Below are 20954 nucleotides of genomic sequence, written 5' to 3' on the forward strand. Positions count from 1 at the left end.
AATTTACCAATTACCAGTGGAGGTAATTTTTCTGATCCATTAGCAGCATTGACTATGAACACAAATATAAAAGAGTCCCGTTTCATCAACATTGAAAATACGTTTCGGTTCGTAGTCATGAATAACAGTCTTTAGTTCGTGTTTCCACCAGTTTACAGTTTCCCCTGCAACACTATTTCTTTCTCCACACACTTGATTATACACAATATTGTGACGAGTCTTGAAATGATCAATCCATCAGCAGTGACTGCGTCCATTTGACACAGTGAAACTTAATCCTGAACCTCGCAGCAAATTCAAGTGCTTTCGCTCGGAATATAGCACCATCGACTGGAATACCCGACGCTCTCGTAGAAACAAACCACTCCGCCACAAGTTTATTCAATTCATCATATGTCGATGTCAGGATATATTTTCGTTTTTTTCACATAGAGCCAGATTGCTTTGCATTGAGGAAATGACGTAAATGGCAGGAAAACAGAGTTTTACTGTATGTATATATATATATATATATATATATATATATATACATACAGTAAAATATATACATACGTGAATATATATATATATATATATATATACATACAGTAAAATATATACATACGTGAATGTATATATATATATATATATATATATATATATATATATATATATATATACATTCACGAAAGCAAATACATCCAAAATGTATTTGCTTTCGTGATGACATAACGGCAGTGAGGGCCCTCTTACGGGGAAGTCCAGCACCACACCAATCCCCTAATTTTAAGCGGGCTCGGGACTGGCATATAGCTGACTAATCAGGCCTATGGCTGGATCTTAAGTATTCCTGACTGTAATCTGTGTGTGTTCACGAGGTCGGTTTGCCTGCTTGTGGAGGAAAAAAATCCCAGATAAACAGAGAAAAACCCTTCAGTCCATGCTCAAGACCGGCTAACTTGGTTATGTCTGAGAAAGATCCGTAAACTCCTCACGTCGGCGATGAGAATCGAACCCAGGACACTCCTTTCCCAGGCATATGGTTGCGAAGCGCATAGCCACTCGGCTAATCGCGCGGAATTAAGAGACAAAAAAGCTGACCTTAATCCGTTTTCTGTTATAAGGAAATCATTGAATAGTCTTATTATTAGATAAAGCAACTATGATAAAGATAGGCGGGTGTACACAGAATCCATTGTACACGGCATTGCAACAATGCACGCGGTAAAGCACATGAGCTGAAGGTCTATAATTCCAGTGCATTTGCAGTATTTCAAATACGGTCAAGTATATACAGCTTGTTTCTTTTTGAAACTTAATAACTGTTACTTTGAAATAATTGAGAGATGGTTTAGTAATACGTTCTTCTAAATCGATCCAAGAGGAAGCAGCAGCGAACAGCACTCCAGTTCTCGACTTCCTCTAATTTTATGTGAAGCGATTTTCATTTCCGAGTTTAATTTTGTGTACGTACTGGTATATTTATATTGAAGTATATGCATCAAAAGATGTCGAAATCATCTGGTGTACACTTAACTAAAGAAATCATATCATTATCAAAAGACAGAAACTGCATCCAAAATATTCTTTGTTACAGGGTAGCTGATTGTAATAGTGAATTTCCCAACTGAAGCCAAATGCCTTATGGTCAAAGTAAATATTTAGTACATATAAAACCAATATTCAATACTAACAGAGCAGCTCAAAGAAGAAAATATTAGACTAAATTAAAACACAAATAAAAAATAATCAAGTCACACACAATGAAAATCACTTTCGTTGACAATAGTAAAAAATAGAAGCAGAAATCTCACTATGAATCCCGAGTAAAATACAGTAAAAATCGTTGAATTCACAATGTGTTCTGACACCAAAAGAAAATAGGTAGACGAAATTGGCTTAATAACTTTCGTCTACCTTTTTTCTTTTGGTGGATACAAAGAAAGCAGCAAAAGCCAATAAAACAGAAAGCACAAATGAAACATTTACGTGAGCAGATTAAAGAAATCGGGAAACAATTTTCAATCGATAAGAAGAAAATCCTTCTTCTGTCCCTCTACTACTAGAAAAGCATAAAATATTTTACTTAAATTATTGCCTTTCCAAAAATTATCTGTTCATAAGCCAAACAACAGATAGATGAATATCAAACAGGATTACGAAGACAGAGGTCCACAGAGTCAACCTGTCATTGTTTGATTTATAGAATATTTTTTTAAAAAAAGCGTGTGGAAGAATTCAATATGGACGCATTTTAGTAGTGTTGAAGTAATGCATTTAATTAACATTTGCACTCCTGACAGCCGAAGCATGCTATTGGCAAACTGAATTAGATCTGAACTTTTTGCGGTTAAGAAGGGTGTGAATAATGTCCTTTGACCAATCTTATTTATTTTTGTTTTAAAAAAATATATTAGAGAACGAATAAAAAGTAGCAGAAGTATTACTCTTTTGGATAAATCATTTGCCTCTTGGAAAATGTAATGAAAACTGAAAGCTCAAAACTGAGGCATAAAAACAACGATTACAAATAAACCAAAATCAAACCCGATAGTTAAAAGTATGTATCAAGAACAACTAAAGGGAAATGATAGTTTATATTGATAACCAGACATTTAATGGTGTTACTGCCTTCGCATCTGAACATAAATTACTCCAGACAATGACATTAACGTGGCGATACAAAGCAGAATACCTGTTTCAATATATCTTTTCACTGGATGCATAGATTCTAGTCTTGTCACAAGATGTGCAGATGTAGATCTTCACTAGCAATTGTTGAATTCAAAGCTTGCAGAATGAGATGTATTGGACAAGTAGGAAAAAATGGATCAGGAGAGAATCATTAACAGACATTCAAGATGAAGTCTAATGGAGGGCAACCTATAGAAAAACCAGGAAGAAGTGAGAGAAATTGCATTCAGAAAGACGAAAACGTTCATTTGCTAAAAGGTAACCAACGTTCATTTATTGTGCTTGTCCCAAACAAACAGTTAAAAAATACAGCGTTTCTGGTACAATTGCTACCTGAGTCAAACGGTTTAGTTCCTGAATTCGGAATGGAATCACTGTCATTCACATCTATAGTACCTTGTTGAATTTTTGCAGTTTTCATTAATATTGATGACTTCTCGTCTGATTTATAGCACGTTTTTCTCACTAAAGGAATCACATGCCAAGATTATTCGCCGATCTGCAACTCCCTTAGCCTGCATTTAGTACAAAAGATAATCCACACAAATATAAATATAACAACTCAGGAAATGGAACCCTCTCTTCCATTCCAACTGTTTGGAAATTACTAATTAAAGATTGCACTGAAGGATGAACTAAGCTGCATCCTGCTGGAGCAGATATCTTGGAAAAACCCAAGGGCTGCATGATTATTGAGAATGTTCAGGTAGTTTCTCTCGTTACTGTCTCATCAGTGAAGGAGGAACGTCACAAATGAATCCTCTCATCGGATGAGGCAACGCGGTCGAGATACGCATTCTGATTATCTGCAAATATGGTTGCCACCAACGCACTTGTTTTAGTCATCTTTTCCTTTACTTCTGCCCATTTTGCAATTTTACTGGAAAAAAAGTTTCGTTATTTCCGAATTAGATCGAATAATTCACCATTGCTGATCCATACCTGGTCCGAGTTTCCATTATCTCTTTAAATTAATCATTGTCGCTTTAAGCATCATCGCTTTTCTTTTTCCTCAACCCAGAACCACATGCGAACAATTGTTCATAATGTCACGTCGCTATGCTGTGTAACTCAGGTCGATTATGTTGGTATTTCTAACTCAGTTTCCTTACTTGAAAGCAATATTACACTTTACAGTGTTTGTAAAGTGTACTGTTTTGATGTTCAGCGATATACGCATGCATTTAAAGTTTAGTAGGATAAGGTTTTTTCCCTACTACACAGATTATTGTTCGGTCTCGGCGACCAATATCATCTTGACTCGGGATGTGCATTCGCTAGGCAGATCTTCAAATAACTGTGGAAGATTTGCTAACATCCACTTGGGCAACACACCTTTCATGCCAATGAAAACTGTTTCTCTTGAAAGGTGTAAGATTCCATTTAGGAAAATTTAAAAGACAAAAAATATTAAAAATATGTGCGGGTAAAAGGTCTGGTAAGTAACGAAGGTCTGTGCGAAAGTGTTTCGTGATGTCTGTTAGGTAGGAAAGTGCAAGTAATGATCTATCTGCCGACAAATTATGCGTTATTATGAGTAGCTGTGCGACGCTTTTTAAGTTCGCGTCACGGAATTCCTTTGACGTTCAGAACACTTTCTATACACCTCAGTCCAAGTTTACACGTTTTCAAAGACTCTTTCCGTTGTCTGTCGTTTGAGAAGCGAATGAATTCGTTGTCTTTTTAAATAGCTTCGACCGCCTGAATATAAGGCGGCGAGTCATTGAAAAGGTATAAACTTGAACTGAGGCGTGTACAAAATTGTACTTCGTCGAGATTGGCATTTTAAAGTAATTCGTCTAACTTGCTGTCGACTCACAAACCCGACGAAGTGTAAAAGAAACAATTCTACAAGAACATAAATAAATTTTTTAAAGAAAAAAAAAAAAAAATAATAATAATAATAATAATAATAATGCGGCCAGGAAACTATTTGAATAAACTTTCTAACTCACACTGGGATAACTCCCGATGCTGTTGCAAACCCCTCTTCGTTAGGAATTCCTTTAAGCACGTGCTACAGTTAAATTTTTTCCGCACTTTCTCGTGTATTTTCATGTGCATACGAAGATTGGAGGCAGTTGAGAGGTCCCGATGGCAGACTATGCAAGGAAACACTTCTCTGTCACTCTCGTGAAGCTTCGAATGTTTTTTCAAGTTGCCTTTTTTTGTGTAGACTCGATGGCAGACATCACAGCGATATTTCGCCCAAGGTTTCAGTCGATGATGGAATGGACTGTATTGCTTCTTGGGAAGAATCGAATTGGATGCTAAAAATGAATCAAACAAGATTCAATGGATATACAAATTCAATTTTTACAAATTAAACTAATTTATTACATAATATTACAGATAATGAACAAACAGCTAAATATTTCGTTTAGCTGGAATTACGGAAGAAACAAGAAAGAAGCGAGGCGTGTTGGGCACGTGAATTGCGTGTCCTGTCGATCCGCGTATTTTAATCAATGAAAACCCGAATGTCTGTTAGAAAATAGCCCTACGACAATCGTGTGAGCCCAACAAATGTGCTTTCAGTTGGAACAGACTTATAAAGTTCTTTTGCATTTCAGACAGAATTCGAACTTGGTCTTTTCAAAGTATTCCATTCATACCAATTGAGCCACCAAGTTGCTGAGATAGCAGCAGCAGAGAGTTTCACTACATCAACCAACAAACCATGCATTCGAATCCCACGAATACTAGCAGAGTTTTATTTTTTGTACATAATCCAGAAACGCTATATCAGAATCGAGCACATAAAATATTTCCAGCACTTTCTTCTTGTTCAGGTGTTTTTTAAAGATTTTTTGCCTTTGAGAAGTAAAAATTTAAAAACTTTACAAGAGAAAAGAAAGGATCTTTTTTGTTCACTTGATGTCTAAGTGGAAACTGAGTAAATAGAAATTGAGAATCTTCATGGGGTGAGGGGCGTATTTCACAGAGATAATTCTGGGATCCTCTGCTTCCTTCAGATTTCTGAATGTACAACACTGTATCCTGAAAAAGAAAGAACTTCGTGTGAGTGGCTACATACGAAACGGCATCGAAGTCATTTTGTATAAAAATAAAAAAGGCATAAAGGTAGAGAATCAAATAATTATAAAATAATTATACGATATCTTACGAAAACACAGAATTATTAAATATATTCTATAACAAAATCTTACACAATCAAAGCGCCTTCTTCTTCTTCGTCTTCTTTTCAAACTGAAATTTTTCTTAACTTGAGAAGTTGAAGCAGAATAGAACACGAAGAAACTCCCTTCTGCAAAGACAATATTTTAAGTTTGAAAAGAAAACGAAGAAGAAGAAGGCGCTTTGATTGGATCATCAACTTTCCTTTAAAAGTCTCTCTTCCGAAGCCCTTCGAAATGACATTGATGCGGAACTATGGACATCATCAATACATCTAAAAAAATCATAAAATATTATGAATAATTCATTAGTTATTCTTGAGATTTTGTACGACAGTTTACGAAGATGCCAACAAGAATTAAAGCGTTGATGTTGATTATATTTCTTATATTAAAGAGAGTGATATTTATTATATTAAAGGAAGACTTTAAGTTTTCAATAAGAATAACTAGTGCAATGCAAAATAGAGCTATTATTATGTTAATCCTAACTACTATGAAACAGCCAGAAAACAGAAAATTGTTTCATTATTTTCTGGCTGATGTATCTTTCCTTCCAATTTAAAATCCAGTGAGACCTCGTTCAATAGATTTGAACGGCAAAAATGAAGTTTTTAATATGGAATTTATATGATACCTAAATAGCATACAAAACCACAAATTGTTCAATATATAAAATCGCCTAAATAAATAAAATAAATGAAACATACCTATAGAAGCCGAAATTGGTATTTAGTTTACGAGTCTTTCCGTGAATCCCCAGAAATATTGCAAATGATGGGGGATAAGTATTTTGTTTTCCTGGTTCAAGAGGATTTTTACAACTATTAAACTACTATCTTCTTCATAAAAGTAAACCCGCTTATTTTTCGAAGACATCAGTAGTTATAACTCCGGTAATTGTATGTTTGTGAACTGCAAAAAGTGCATACTTAGAAATCATAGCTTGTGTAATAAAATGTTCCATCGTGAGTTCAGCAAAAAATCACAAAAGTCCAATTTATAATTGGATGATCATTTACGATATCATAATTTTTTTTTGGTAGATCCCACAATAAATATTCTCAAAACAAGAAGCATATCTTACTGCTGTTAAGTGCAAAATTTTGAACGTAAATTTACGTTTTAAGTTTATGTATTAATAATGAAAAGTTCTTATCCTTACGACATTTTAGTGTTCCTATATTGAAAGGAAACCTCTCAAAATCCTCTTACGACTTCGCTAGAGATATCGAAAGTTACGCCGGTAAACCGGTCATCACGATTTCCTACTCTGGGTCAACTTTCGATCAAAACCATAAAAACCACATTATTTTTAATAAAATGAAGAAAAATAAATAGAAAAACGGATATTCTGTTTGTATGGATGTATACACCTTTCTTCAGCTGAAATGAAACGAGATTGGCTTTTCAATTAATCATGCACGTCATTCTCTCTAAACTTATCCGACCTCGAGTTAGAGGAAATTTACTGGTTCAATTAAATTAAAAAGGTAAGAATTTTACTTTCAAGTTAACGAGAGATATGCCATACTATTTGAAAGTAAGAGTTGCAGCTAGAAAAATTAGCGAAAAAAGAAATGAACTTCAGCCAATAAATGTTGCAAAATCATACTGCGTCTTGTTCTGCCAATATTTAATCACGTTCGAGAGAAGATGATGTGACTGTTGTATGCAGTGAAGATCACGAGCTTTTCTTTAATTTATTCGTGCAAAGTCTACCAAAATATGAGAGAGAGAGAGAGAGAGTATTAGAATTATGTTATAGAGTAATTATTTGGACAATAGATTAAGTGTTAACTAAAATATTTATTAAACCTACTAGTTTCACCAAACTTTAGCAGTTAGCATCTTCAGGGTACAAGCACTTAGGTTAAAAAACATTACACAAATATGAATAACAGTAAAATTCTAACGATTATAGTTACAAACTGAAATAGCATTGAACGTGAGTGATACACTTATCGCGTGTACATGATTAACTAGTTGTTCTAAGGAACGTTCTGTATGTTGCATTTAAGTTCATTTCCTCTGTGTTAAGAGATCTAATTAGGGTTTTCCATATCTCTGGGAGTATTAAACCTTGGTTCCTGTTAAGGTTATCAGCAGAGCGAGCGACTGTAGCTGCTTCTTTAAAAATTCGGGAGTGGTAGTCGTCTTCTATGTAAGGGGAACGGCTTTTGTCCTACTCAGTGACATGTTAGTTATAGCAAAATAAGATGACAGGCCTGATATGTCTTGTCTGTGGTTTTTGACGTAACCAATGTGCTCCTTCCGTCAAAAACAACAGACAAGACATAATATCAGGCCTGTCATCTCATGTTTTTATAACTAACCATGTCATTGAGTAGGACAAAAGCTGTTTCCCCTTACATAGAAGAAGATTACCACTCCCGAATGTTTAAAGAAGCAGCTACGGTCGCTCGCTCTGTTGATAACCTTAACAGAAACCAAGGTTTAATACTCCCAGAGATATGGAAAACCCTAATTAGATCTCTTAACACACAGGAAATGAATTTAAATGCAACCTACAGAACGTCCCTTAGCAACAACTAGTTAATCATGTACACGCGATGCGTGTATCACTCACGTTCAATGCTATTTCAGTTTGTAATTATAATCGTTAGAATTTTACTGTTATTCATATTTGTGTAATGTTTTTTAACCTAAGTGCTTGTACCCTGAAGATGCCAACTGCTAAAGTTTGGTGAAACTAGTAGGTTTAATAAATATTTTAGTTAACACTTGATCTATTGTCCAAATAATTACTCTAGTTAGATGATCAAGAAAATAAACATTCATTAAGAATTCTGTTATGTTCGATTCAACAAGCATGATAATTATACAGACTAATAATAATCAGTGCAGTTGTTGCTAGTTATTACTTTATTGCAAATACTTTATTATTTAACTGAAGCACATTTATTATTTCATCAAGTGAAAAGACTTTCCTGAAAACTAAAAGATGAGTTACATTCAGTTTTACTATATAAAAGCAATTCCATTCTTAAATCACATAAGTCGATAATAATCTTAAAAGTAATTTAAGAAATATCAAGGGAAGAAAATAAAAAATCAGTCAAGAACTAAAAAGTTGTTAAATCATAAATAATCGCAGCATCCTATCATTGCTCATGTACCATAAGAGCAGAATAGAAAACGAACTCTGCATTTCTTGAATTTCCTGGACTTCTTCCAAAGCTGTCTTGTAGCATTCTATTACAATACAACCAATGACATTTCGAAAATAAAAATTACTCGACTGTGTGGGCCATCTCTTTCGAATTCCATCGTGAAAAAGGAAACAGTAGTTTACTGAGAATGAAAAGCAGTTAGTTATATCTCAGATTCGTCAAGAAAGTGTGTGGATGGTTGATTCATCCTTTCGAATAATAATTCACAAGAACAGTTTCTCCAACTCTGGTTATGAGATCTGTTGGTAATTTGGATAAAAAGTTAATTTGCGATATTTGCAATTTGAAAATATAACTGAATGATCAATTCGCTTTGAAGACTGAGCGTGAGCGAATGCCATTAGAATTTTAACTCAAAAGGAATGAATTCAAAGTGTTATTTAGAATCATAAACAAAATAATTTTAATCGCAATGTTAAAAACCACTATTGTTTATAAGGGCGTATGATCAGGGACAATCATCAATCTAAACGACGATGCCCTTTGGCTGAAAAAAATTGCGAATTCTATTTTGAACATAAGGTTTTTTTACCTGAAGATTAATCTTCCGATCTCATACGGAGGGGAAAGTTTGCTTATTTGTTATATGGGAAACTCGTGTTTCCCATCTGTGAAACAGGTAAACTGGTCAGCAGAGTACGAAAGGTGAAAGAAATACACGCGCTGTATCCATAATTCACAAGCAACAAAACAACACTTTCATTTACAGCGAGGCTAGTCTTTCATTATACTGATTGAGTCTCCATATCACAGTCGATAAGGACGATGTCTTGTGCTTGAAATGACCCGGGTTCAAATCATGGAATAGGACATGAAGAATCTTTATAAGAGCGCTTCAAGTGAAAATCAGAAAATCTTAAGAAATGTATAACCTAAGAAACCTATCTGCTGCTTAAATATCGGATGGTTTAGAAACCCCCCCCCCGCAGTAAAATGCTGCAGATGCAACTGTTGTCATAATGAATAGTGCAAGCAGTCATAGAATTTTAGCAACAAGATTCATGCATATATGAATTCTATTGATAAACGCGCATCTTTTGTTATTCCTTAACACCATTTCATTATCAATATCATTTGGGGACGACACTGTTACCTTCGAAATGCGTTCGGGTTTTTTTCATATAATAAAAAGAGAGGAGTGAACTTATTCCATACAGAACGTACATCGGAAAGCAATTTATGTAACGCAATTAAAAAGACGTCAAAGATTATTTACATATATATTCAAGACGACGGATCGACAATTAATATACATATATAGAAAACGCTCAACAATTTAATAACCACTAAAGTTTTTGCGCAAATCAATTCAACTGTAACAGACCAATGGCATCACTCCATCTCATCCTTTTCTCTAATGGTATATGAGAAGACTATCTGCAAATTATTTGCAGTATCTAGAGAATAAAAACATGTTAGTATACAAGGATTAACAAAATATTCGAAGTAGGTAGGTTCTTACCTATTTTGCGTTTTGGCAAATGAACCATTCAACTAGAAAACATTGTTAAAATACGAATTACGGTTCTTACAGCGGTGTGTGTTTTAACGGCAATCACGCGAAGATCTTCCTAATTTAAATTTCTGCTCTATGCGCACTATAAACAAAGCGTTCTCAATAGTGGTGGGGGGGGGGGGAACATGAGTTAAAATCATATAATCTTTCGCCTGTTGCTGACGTGACATCATCTGTTTTAATCGCAAGTGTTACAAATGCTGAGGTAAAGGATTACCGTAAAAATAATGGAGTGTGGACGGAATAAACTATCAATCGAATTTTCAATCAAAGTGACGGCATATAGGACGTCAGTACAAGAGTGCATCCTTTCTCGTGGCAAGTGATGCCAAGGTTTGGTTTAACAGTACTTAGATAAAGGAGTAAGCTAAGAATATACTTTCTTGGCATCTTTAATTTGTAGCATAGCGAAGTGAAAAATCTTTCAACAGTCCAGTTAGATATTCATTCTCGAGCAAAGCATCATCTTACACTGAAACGAAGTAAAACGATCCGAAGAGAAGGAAATTTCCAGTAGAAAAATAAAATTATTGGGTTGGCTGTCCTGATTTCTATGGTATGAACAATAAATTAATTGTTCTGCATAAATTATAGAAAGAGGTAAATATATATATATATATATAAATGTGTAATTAGGATTTGCTTTGTATGTTATACTTTAATATAATAAAGTGTAATAAATGAATTAAAGTATAGCATACAAAGCAAATCCTAATTACACATATTTGGATCTTAATAGTGTCTCAAATTTGGAAAAATCAGAAAGCAGAAATGACTATGAAATAAAACCACTGCATGTCGTGGATTCTTGTCTTAATGCTGATTCATGGATTCACGTATTCTCATAATCTTCATATGTACCATCGTTGAATGATAATTGGCGCATCTTCTTTCATAAAATACAACTCGCTCAATTCAGAATGTTTTGCTGAGGTGACCTCTGACATGGCAAACTGTCAAAATCATAATCCGGTATGGCAGGTGTGGGAACGCAAACCGGGAATCTGTAACAAGCAAAAATCTGTGTGATGTATAAATAAAAATCAAGTCAAAAAAAAAAAAAAAAAAAAAAAGAAAAGAAAATTTAATCCTGGCGAATCCTTCCCACATGACAAGAAACTTCAACAGTTCGCTTGTTACACAATTTCTTTGGTTCACCATTTAAATGTGTGTGTAATAGATAGATACATATTTCACTTATATTCGCAGCTTTTTTTATAAACAATAGTGGCTTAGTAAGTGGGATATTCGTTAATGTATTTTAAGTACTAAAACAGTTGTAAAATAGCTCCAATTTTGTGGTTATCGTTTGTGGAGAGTCCAGTTCGTTTCTATTGTTCTATTATTTGTTACAAGCAATGCATATAAAATATTATGTCTTACTTTCACTTAGGAAACCTAAAATATAAAGGATTCACAAAAATTACCATAGTTCTGAAATCTATGCCCGCAAAGAGGCCTTTAGTTTTATCGTCAAGTTTCTTATTTGGCTAATAATGTTTACAAGCACCTTCCGATATACGAAAAGGGATTGACATTATGAAATTCGATATCTTTAGGATGATCGTGTGCTCAAAATGTTTAGACATATTCAGCAATAACATCATAATTCCTTTTGTATAGTTCTAACAATCATTATCAAACTGAAATATCAAAAGACTAATGCCATCTGAAAATAAACAAACACACACTTATAATAAACATTTGGTTATCCGCTATACGAGTATGTGGGAATACCGTTGATGTCTGAATTTTCAAATGACTATAAATAAAAGAATATCGGATGAATTCCTTAATAAGTGGTTAAATAACAAAAGGAAAACATACCTTTTTAAAAGTCTCGATAAACATATTACCATTATATCCTTATTTATGTGCTGAGATCTTCGCAAATACTGAAACAACGCCATGTTTAGTTTTTCGCGCGCCCTCTACCGAATTAAACGATAAAAGATTGTTATTATATTAGCAATTCCAAGCAATGCCATTGTAGTTAAAATAAAATTAAGATTAACATCTGAGTGGCTACAAATAACAAGAACAGAAAGAAAAATAAAAACTTTCTTTTATAAAACTAGATTACAAAATGACACAAATATATACAATGGGTGTATGAACAAAGAATTAACCAATATATATATATATGTGTGTGTGTGTGTGTATGTGTGTGAAAAGTTTTTTACCTTGGGGTTAATATATATTAAGGATACCAAGTAATTTTATAAATTTGGTTTTTTTACTCCTCCCAAGTAAGCAAAACAGTTAAGTTTGCGCCTGAACGTAGTTCAAGTCTAAAGGTAGGGCAACTCGTTGTAAATGTGGGTAAAGCTCTGATCACTATTCTTAGTATTTCCCATTATGTAAAACACATCTCACTAAGAGATGTATACTGTTATACATTATGGGTGGGGGAGTAACTACCCAGACCGGTTTCAACCTTTTTTTGAGGTCTCCTCAGTGAGTAGCTAGACCCTGAAATACCAAGGTTTTTAGTAATACAGAGCCTTATACAAGTTGCTTTTACTTTGAATAAGAAACTCTGGATGAAATAAAGATGTGAAAAGTTTTTTACCTTGGAGATAATAGCTTTTTTTTACCTTGAAGTAAAAAAAACCAAGTTTATAAAATTACTTGGAAACAGAATTATAATGGCTTAATATAAAAATGATACTAAATACAGCAGCAAATGAAAGCTTAGGAAAGACCAAACATTCAATAGTAAAGAAACAAACTGAAGATATGGGACGATACAATCAAAGAAATAACCAAAACGAAAAAACGAAGCATATCATAAATAGTTAAGCAATAAAAGATTAGAAGATGAAATAGAGTATAAAATATAAGAGCCATGCAAAATGAGAAATCCGAAAAAGACATAGAAAATCATGGAAAATTTGTTTCTAATTTAGAACATGTCTTATACAGAATAAGATCTAATGTATATAAGATTCTGAAACATATAAGTACAGATACTAGAGAAAGTGTAAAAATAAACACCGAACTGAAATTAAACGAATTTCTAAATTTACAGAATTGTGAATTGACAAATATTTTAAAAAAATAAAACGATAAATGACAAACATTCAATGAAATTCAATAAATCTTGAAAAAAAGAAGAAACGGAAAATAACTTGGAGAAGATAAGTTAGGTTAAGAATTATATAAATACGCAGGAATAAGGTTTAAAGAAAGGCTTATTAGTTTAAAATAAAACCTATTCAACAAGTAACCCACTAATAGAATGAAAAAAAGCTATATGATACCTGTGTTTTAAAAAGAAGATAATAGAAACGACCCTAAAAATTATAGAGGTATTCTAAATTCCTATTATAAAATATTTAAGAGAATTTTAAATAACGAACTAATAATATATTCCAAAGGCTTTATTTTTGAAGTACAAAATGAATTTAGTAAAGGACGATCATCTATAGACCCGGCGTTTTGCATAAAATTGATAATGGAGAAAGAATAGAAAATAATTGAGAAGCACATATTAGATTTATTGACTTTGAAAAAGCATTTGATAAAGTTAAAAGAAGTATTTTATTAAACATATTAAAAAAGACAATACTAAATAATATTCTAAATACTATTATAAGCGTATATGAAAATAATCAAATACAAATAACATTAAATAATGAACTGAGATATCCGAAAGAGATAAATCAAGAAGTCCGACAGGGTTGTCACCATTCAGCAACTCTTTTTAATATTTATCTAATAAAATTGAATTAACATTCCCTTCAGGGGAATAAACTCTCTCCTATTGTAAACTTAAATACTCTCTATTTTGATGATAATCAAATAATAATTACAAATTCTGAAGATAACTTACAGAAAGATATTTAAATTTGAATATCTTTCTGTAAGATATATTCAACGATTATGGAATGAAGATATCAACAGAAAAATCAAAAACGATGGCCTTTAGAGGACAAGATCCAATAAAAACTAAAATAGTAATATATAACAAGATTTTAGAACAGGTGAATTCATTTAACTACCTAGATGTATGATTACATGTGAAAATGAAAATTATATAAACCTAAAATTTGCGAAATATTTAGAAATAACAGGTGTTATTAATTCTGCATTTAAACCTAACAAAGTTCAAAAACAATCCACATTAAAGGTATATAATACATTAGCCTATTGTAAGGAAGTGAAATCAGGACAATAAAACAAAAAGACAAATAAAGATTAATAACAGCTGTAATGAATTTATGAGAATATCTGCAAGGTATGCTCTATTTGATCCCAAAAGAAATGAAGAAATCATGAAAGAGCTAAACCAAGAATAAGTAATTGAAAAAAATAAAGAAATATAAACATAAATGGATGGAACTACACGTTGAAAGAATGAAAACAAGATTACCAAAATAAGTATTAAATTAACCATTAGGAAACGAAAACCAGGGCGCCCTCTAAAGAGATTCAATGATGACTTCTGAGACTGGAACAGGCCATATGTTGGCCTAAATTCATGCAAAGTATGATGATGATGATGATGATGACAAAATGAATTCTGAAGTTAATGTTGGCGAAACATGTAAAATGCAAATTTCGAATGTATTTTTCAAATTTAAATTGTACAGGGGTCTTTGGTAGGTACCACAAAACGAAAAAATAAATAAGAATAAAGATCGAGAGATAACTAGCTTCCATCCTTAAATTAATACATGTAGTTGAGGCTATGACTATCGATGATCCGAGAGGCATCCACCGCAATATGAATATGGCAAAATGAATATGGACCACGATATAGCTGACACTATATCGTGGTTCAAAATCCAAATACTCGTAGTTTTGTGAAAACAGCATAGGCTCTTCCTTCCTTCGATTTTGAGGTAAGAAGTTAAAAACGGAGTTTCTGGGAGAAAGAACTATTTGCAATAATAATAATAATTATTATTATTATTATTATTATTATTATTATTATTATTATTATTATTATTATTATTATTATTATTATTATTATTATTACAAATTCTGAAGATAACTTACAGAAAGATATTTAAATTTGAATATCTTTCTGTAAGATATATTCAACATATTCTGTAAGATATATTCTGTAAGATATATTCTACACAGTCATGTTAAAACACTACTACAGTCCAACATATAGAGTAACCAGAACAACATATCAAATAACAAGACCACAGTCAACAAAGTACATAACATATAAGTACAACAATCATCACGGCAAAGCCACCCGAAACTTCTACGTACCTGACATGATAAACAAACTGCCATTCGACAACAGAAACCTAGGAACATATAGAGAGCTGAAACAAGCACTATATAAATATTATAGCGAGAATGAAAATTAGAGCAATTCCTGTTTCTCTCTCCCCCACCACACATACACACACACACAAACCTATGACAACCCCCCCTCTCAAAAAACTACCACTACAAGAACACAAAGAAACAAACACACCATGTCTAAATCCAACCCTATTTGCACAAAAAAAAAAAAAGTTAAACTGTAATAGCAGTCGAAGTCTTTCAAGCATGTACCAACAAACAGTAAAATCAACACCTGGCTTGTGACCACTATAGGAACACAACCATGAAACCACCACCCTCTGTCATCTATTATCTTCCCCAGATAAGCTCTGCTAAGCTTCGAGGAAGAAAATTACTAACTTGCAAGTATCTGTTATACACACTTGTAATGCGTTATAAATATTATATACATATAATTACTACAGCAACTATGTATGCAATTCATCTGAGACACAAAAAAAAAAAAAAAACTCTGTATAATCCTTATTGTAAATACTGTAAATATTATTATTGTATGTAACTTATACTGAGACATAATAAAATGTAAAAGAAAAAAAAATTATTATTATTATTATTGAATTGTGTGTGTATGCTGCATTACTGCATTGTATCGTGAATTGTGTGCACATTGGTGCCAATCCACATTTAGCTAGTTTAAAAAAATGTATATTCATATTTATAAAATGTACTCTGCATTTTGTATATCGAATTTTCGTACTGTACAGAAAAGATAATATGTTTTTCATTGTGTGTTTGCAGATACTCTGTGTGATAGTAAACCTTATCATTTTCATTGTAAAAACAAATAAGTCGTTTATAAAAAAAAAAAAAAAAAATTATTATTATTATTATTATATTCTAAATTCAAAAATTCTGTATAAACCTTATTGTAAATATTGTAAATATTATTATTGTATGTAATTTATACTGAAACATAATAAAATGTTTAAAAAAAAAATTATTATTATTATTATTATTATTATTATTATTACAGAGGGCGCTGTGTCGGCAGACGGATGCACGCACGCTGTTATCGCTGCTCCCGTTTTTATAGGTTTAAAGTGGTTCTTAACTCACGTTTTTAATTTGAAAGTGCTGCTATTTAATTCTACTGATCACGCTAAAGACAGGGATGTTTAAATCACCAAAATCGGTTAAGTAATATTCAAATTTTCAGTGTTGAAAGTCATAGAATGAACTGCTGTCACCAACCAACAAAGGACGTCGCACCACAGTCGCTAACGGGAAGAAAGTCTAAAGGTCACCGACAGAGCGAAGGTCAAGCACAATGAGCTGCATCAAGTGCAATAAACCATTAAGCAACGAATGGGACGGGCCGCATTGTTCTGGATGTGGCAAGAGACAACACTTCCAATGTTCAAGGATCTCAGAAAGCACGTGGAAAGCAAAAGGAGCGACGAAACGGACCGAATGGCGCTGTCTAAAATGCCGTGAGAAAATGAAGAACAAAGAACAGACACCAAAGAAAAGCAACGACGCACATCAAGGTAAGACGCTTTCTGATCCTAAAATTACAGACACCTTTGATTCATTTAAACTCATCGTTAAAGATTTGCTAAATACGCAGATGGAACAAATCAACAAAAAATTTGAGGAGTATGAACGTTACATACAGTTCAAAAACGTGACCTCTGAAGAAATGATAGGAACCGTGAGAGAAATAAAGACAAAATCAACGGTAGCGATAGAAACACAAGAAACACTCAAGCGCGAAATTTACCAGCAGAAATCTGAGAGACTCCATTCATGCAGCAAGCAAGAAGACAAGTCCAAATACAACGATTCTAACTGACAAGAAACTCCCAACACCAATCTATATAACAGAACACTGGACTCCATACTTCAAAAATATTTTATACCAAGCAAGGAAGACAAAAACAGAGAAAAATTACAAGTTCCTGTGGACTACGAATTCACAGATGTTTATGAGAAAGAATGAAAACACTCGAGTTTATATAATTACAAGTGAATCCGACCTACACAGCCTACCAATATAAAACACTAACCCTTCATCTTAATAACAAGATTAGAAATCACTTAAAAACTATATAATAGAGATCTCAAACATAGGTGAACATATCCAGTCAGACAATATAAACTTCAAGGTCTTTGACTCTTTAAAGAAATGGTCAGACAACATTTCCACCAATACCAACTTCACTATCGTACACACGAACATAAGAAGTATAAGAAAACACTGGCTTACATTGCTAACACTGCTCACTTACACCGTGACAAATATTGATGCGCTAATAGCGACCGACGTTGCAATAAACGACACAGAAATTTACGCATACAACATTAATAATTACCAAACCTACAACTTATGTAGATCAATCAAAAGAGGAGGTGGCATCGTGGCATTTATCAAAGAAAAATACCATGTGATTGAAAAACAAACTCATATCGAGCATGCAGAAACACTAATTTTTGAAATCACAAATAGCACAAACATGATATCAAATAGACAATAAACAGTATATAGACCCCCAGATAATAATCCACTCAGCATTCTTCATCAGTTAGAAGCATGGCTAAGCGACATCGAACCCTGTACGATATATAGGCTCATCCTAATAGGAGACATTAACATAAATACCCTTGACCACTCAACATAAACCCTACCATTAACTCACCAACAAGAGAAGAAATACTCAATAACTCACTAACACAATCATGCATCGATCATATCAATATACGGGCTCCCATCCATACATATACATCGTCAGTAATTAACGTCAAAATTGCCGATCACTACTTTGTCTCAACTTCGTTTTATTACGTTACCCCCACCACCACCACCACCACCACAAAAGTCGATAAAACCCGATCATACTAAAGAGCATTGTCGATAACCATGCAAAAAAATTCAGACTGCAATTGCCTACTTAAAATAAATGATCCTGTAACATTATACAAGAATTCAACTAACGTTCACAGAAATATACAAAAAAAGCAACAAAGCCTACACAAACGAGGCGACAAACAGACAACAATCCATGGATAAATGACGACATACTAAACAGTATTACTGTAAAAGAAAATCTATGGAAAAAACTTAAAAAGTCACCCAGTAACACACATTTGCAAACGTTATACAAAAACACAAGAAATCAACTAACAACGAAAATTCGTAGGACAAAAAGACGCTACTACTTCCAAAAATTAATGGAATATAACGACAACATTAAGCAAACATCGGCTACACTCAACCAATTAGTAACCCGAAAAAAGAAAACTTTCGCGGAAGATTTTATTGCTAAAAGCTTCGATCAGGACACAAACCAAGAGGATCTAGCAAACTCATTCAACCATGCCTTCACAAACAACATCACACAACTCAAAAAACACAAACTACCAACGATCAACAAAAAACTACCGACACAAAGTCAACAACAAACGATGTATTTTCCACACGCAACAAGGAACTGAAAGAAGCACTCTTACAATTAAACCAAAGACCACTCCAGAAATAGACAAAATAAGACTCGCAGACCTTATAACACACTTTAAACAAATAAATCCAAGATTTTTGAGACTCGAGAACACAATATTCGACACAGGCATTATTCCACAACAACTAAAAACTGCAATACTTACGCCAATATACAAACACGGTAACAGAAACCATACTCAGAACTTCAGACCAATAGCTACACTACTAGTCATCTCAAAAATTCTAGAAAAAATAACACACACCAGACTGCAGAACTATTTACAGAAGATCAACATCATCTCACAAAACCAGTACGGCTTTTAGAAAACAAAAAGCACCATCACTTTATTAGAAGACATCGCCGAAACAATAAACAAAGCTCTTGACAAAAACAAGTACACCGTCCCTATACTGCTTGACTTAACCAAAACATTTCATACACTTGAACAGGACATAATACTCACCGAACTATACTCAATAGGTATACGAGGAACACTGCATACCTGGTTCAAGAACTACCTCTCAAACAGAACACAAGTAACAAAAATAGGTACACGTCACAGCTGGGGTATACAAAAAAAACACGGTGTCCCTCAAGGCGCCATAATATCACACTCTCTATTCAACATATACATTAACGATGTTCATAACATGGCCATAATAAGTCAAATATTTCAGTACGCAGATGACACCGCACTACTAGCAATCCACGCAGATATCAACACGCTCTCTGCAAAGCACAACAACACCTAAGTGAAATCACAACATACGTACTTCTACCAAAACGCAATTATAATCAACGGCACCAAAACACAGATGTTGATAATACACAACCCAAAAAGCATGCGCCCCGCACCACTAACGATACATTGTCACACATACCGCTGCATTAACAACAAAAATACCTGCCAATGTTCCGAAATCAAACCTGTAACACATGCAAAATACCTTGGTCTCTACATAGATTACCACCTTAAATGGACAAAATACCTACATACCAAACTCCGGATCAATGCAGCAAAACTCTTCAAAATAAAAGACATTATTCCATCTAACGTAAAAAACTCCTATATCACGGTATCTGCGAATCCCTGCTCAGATACGGAATAACAGGCTATGCAAACACATCAAACAGCCACCTAACAAAATTTGAAACATTACACAGGAAAATTAATTTGGTCACTTTACACGCAACAACCAATATCCGAGAGCTACCAGTAACATGTGGAGTGCCACAGGGAGCTGTACTCTCCCCAACTCTATTCAACATTTACACGCACGATATTAATCAGCTACCCTCAAGGGTAAGATACTCCAATACGCAGACGACACAACTCTAATATCCATCCAAAATAACTCAAGCATAGCCCAAACAAATATGCAACATGACATAAATCTGATCATAGACTGGCTCACGAAAAACTCCATACACCTAAACTCAGAAAAGATAAAATTGATGATATTCAGAAATCCACTGACTCGACCAGTTTTTATCAAATATATAACCATCCACATTCCACTTTCCAACATAAAAAACACACAGAACAGCAAACCCACTACAATCACTCAGGTTGAAACAATACGATACTTTGGAGTTTACTTCGATGCAGATATGAACTGGAATAGCCACATAAACCATCTACACAACAAACACCGAACAATAAGTGGCAAACTCTACAGGTTAAAAG

Source organism: Typopeltis vanoorti, chromosome 2, assembly GCF_054136105.1.
Source record: "Typopeltis vanoorti isolate ZY-2024b chromosome 2, IOZ_Tvanoo_1.0, whole genome shotgun sequence".
Lineage (NCBI taxonomy): Eukaryota > Metazoa > Arthropoda > Arachnida > Uropygi > Thelyphonidae > Typopeltis > Typopeltis vanoorti.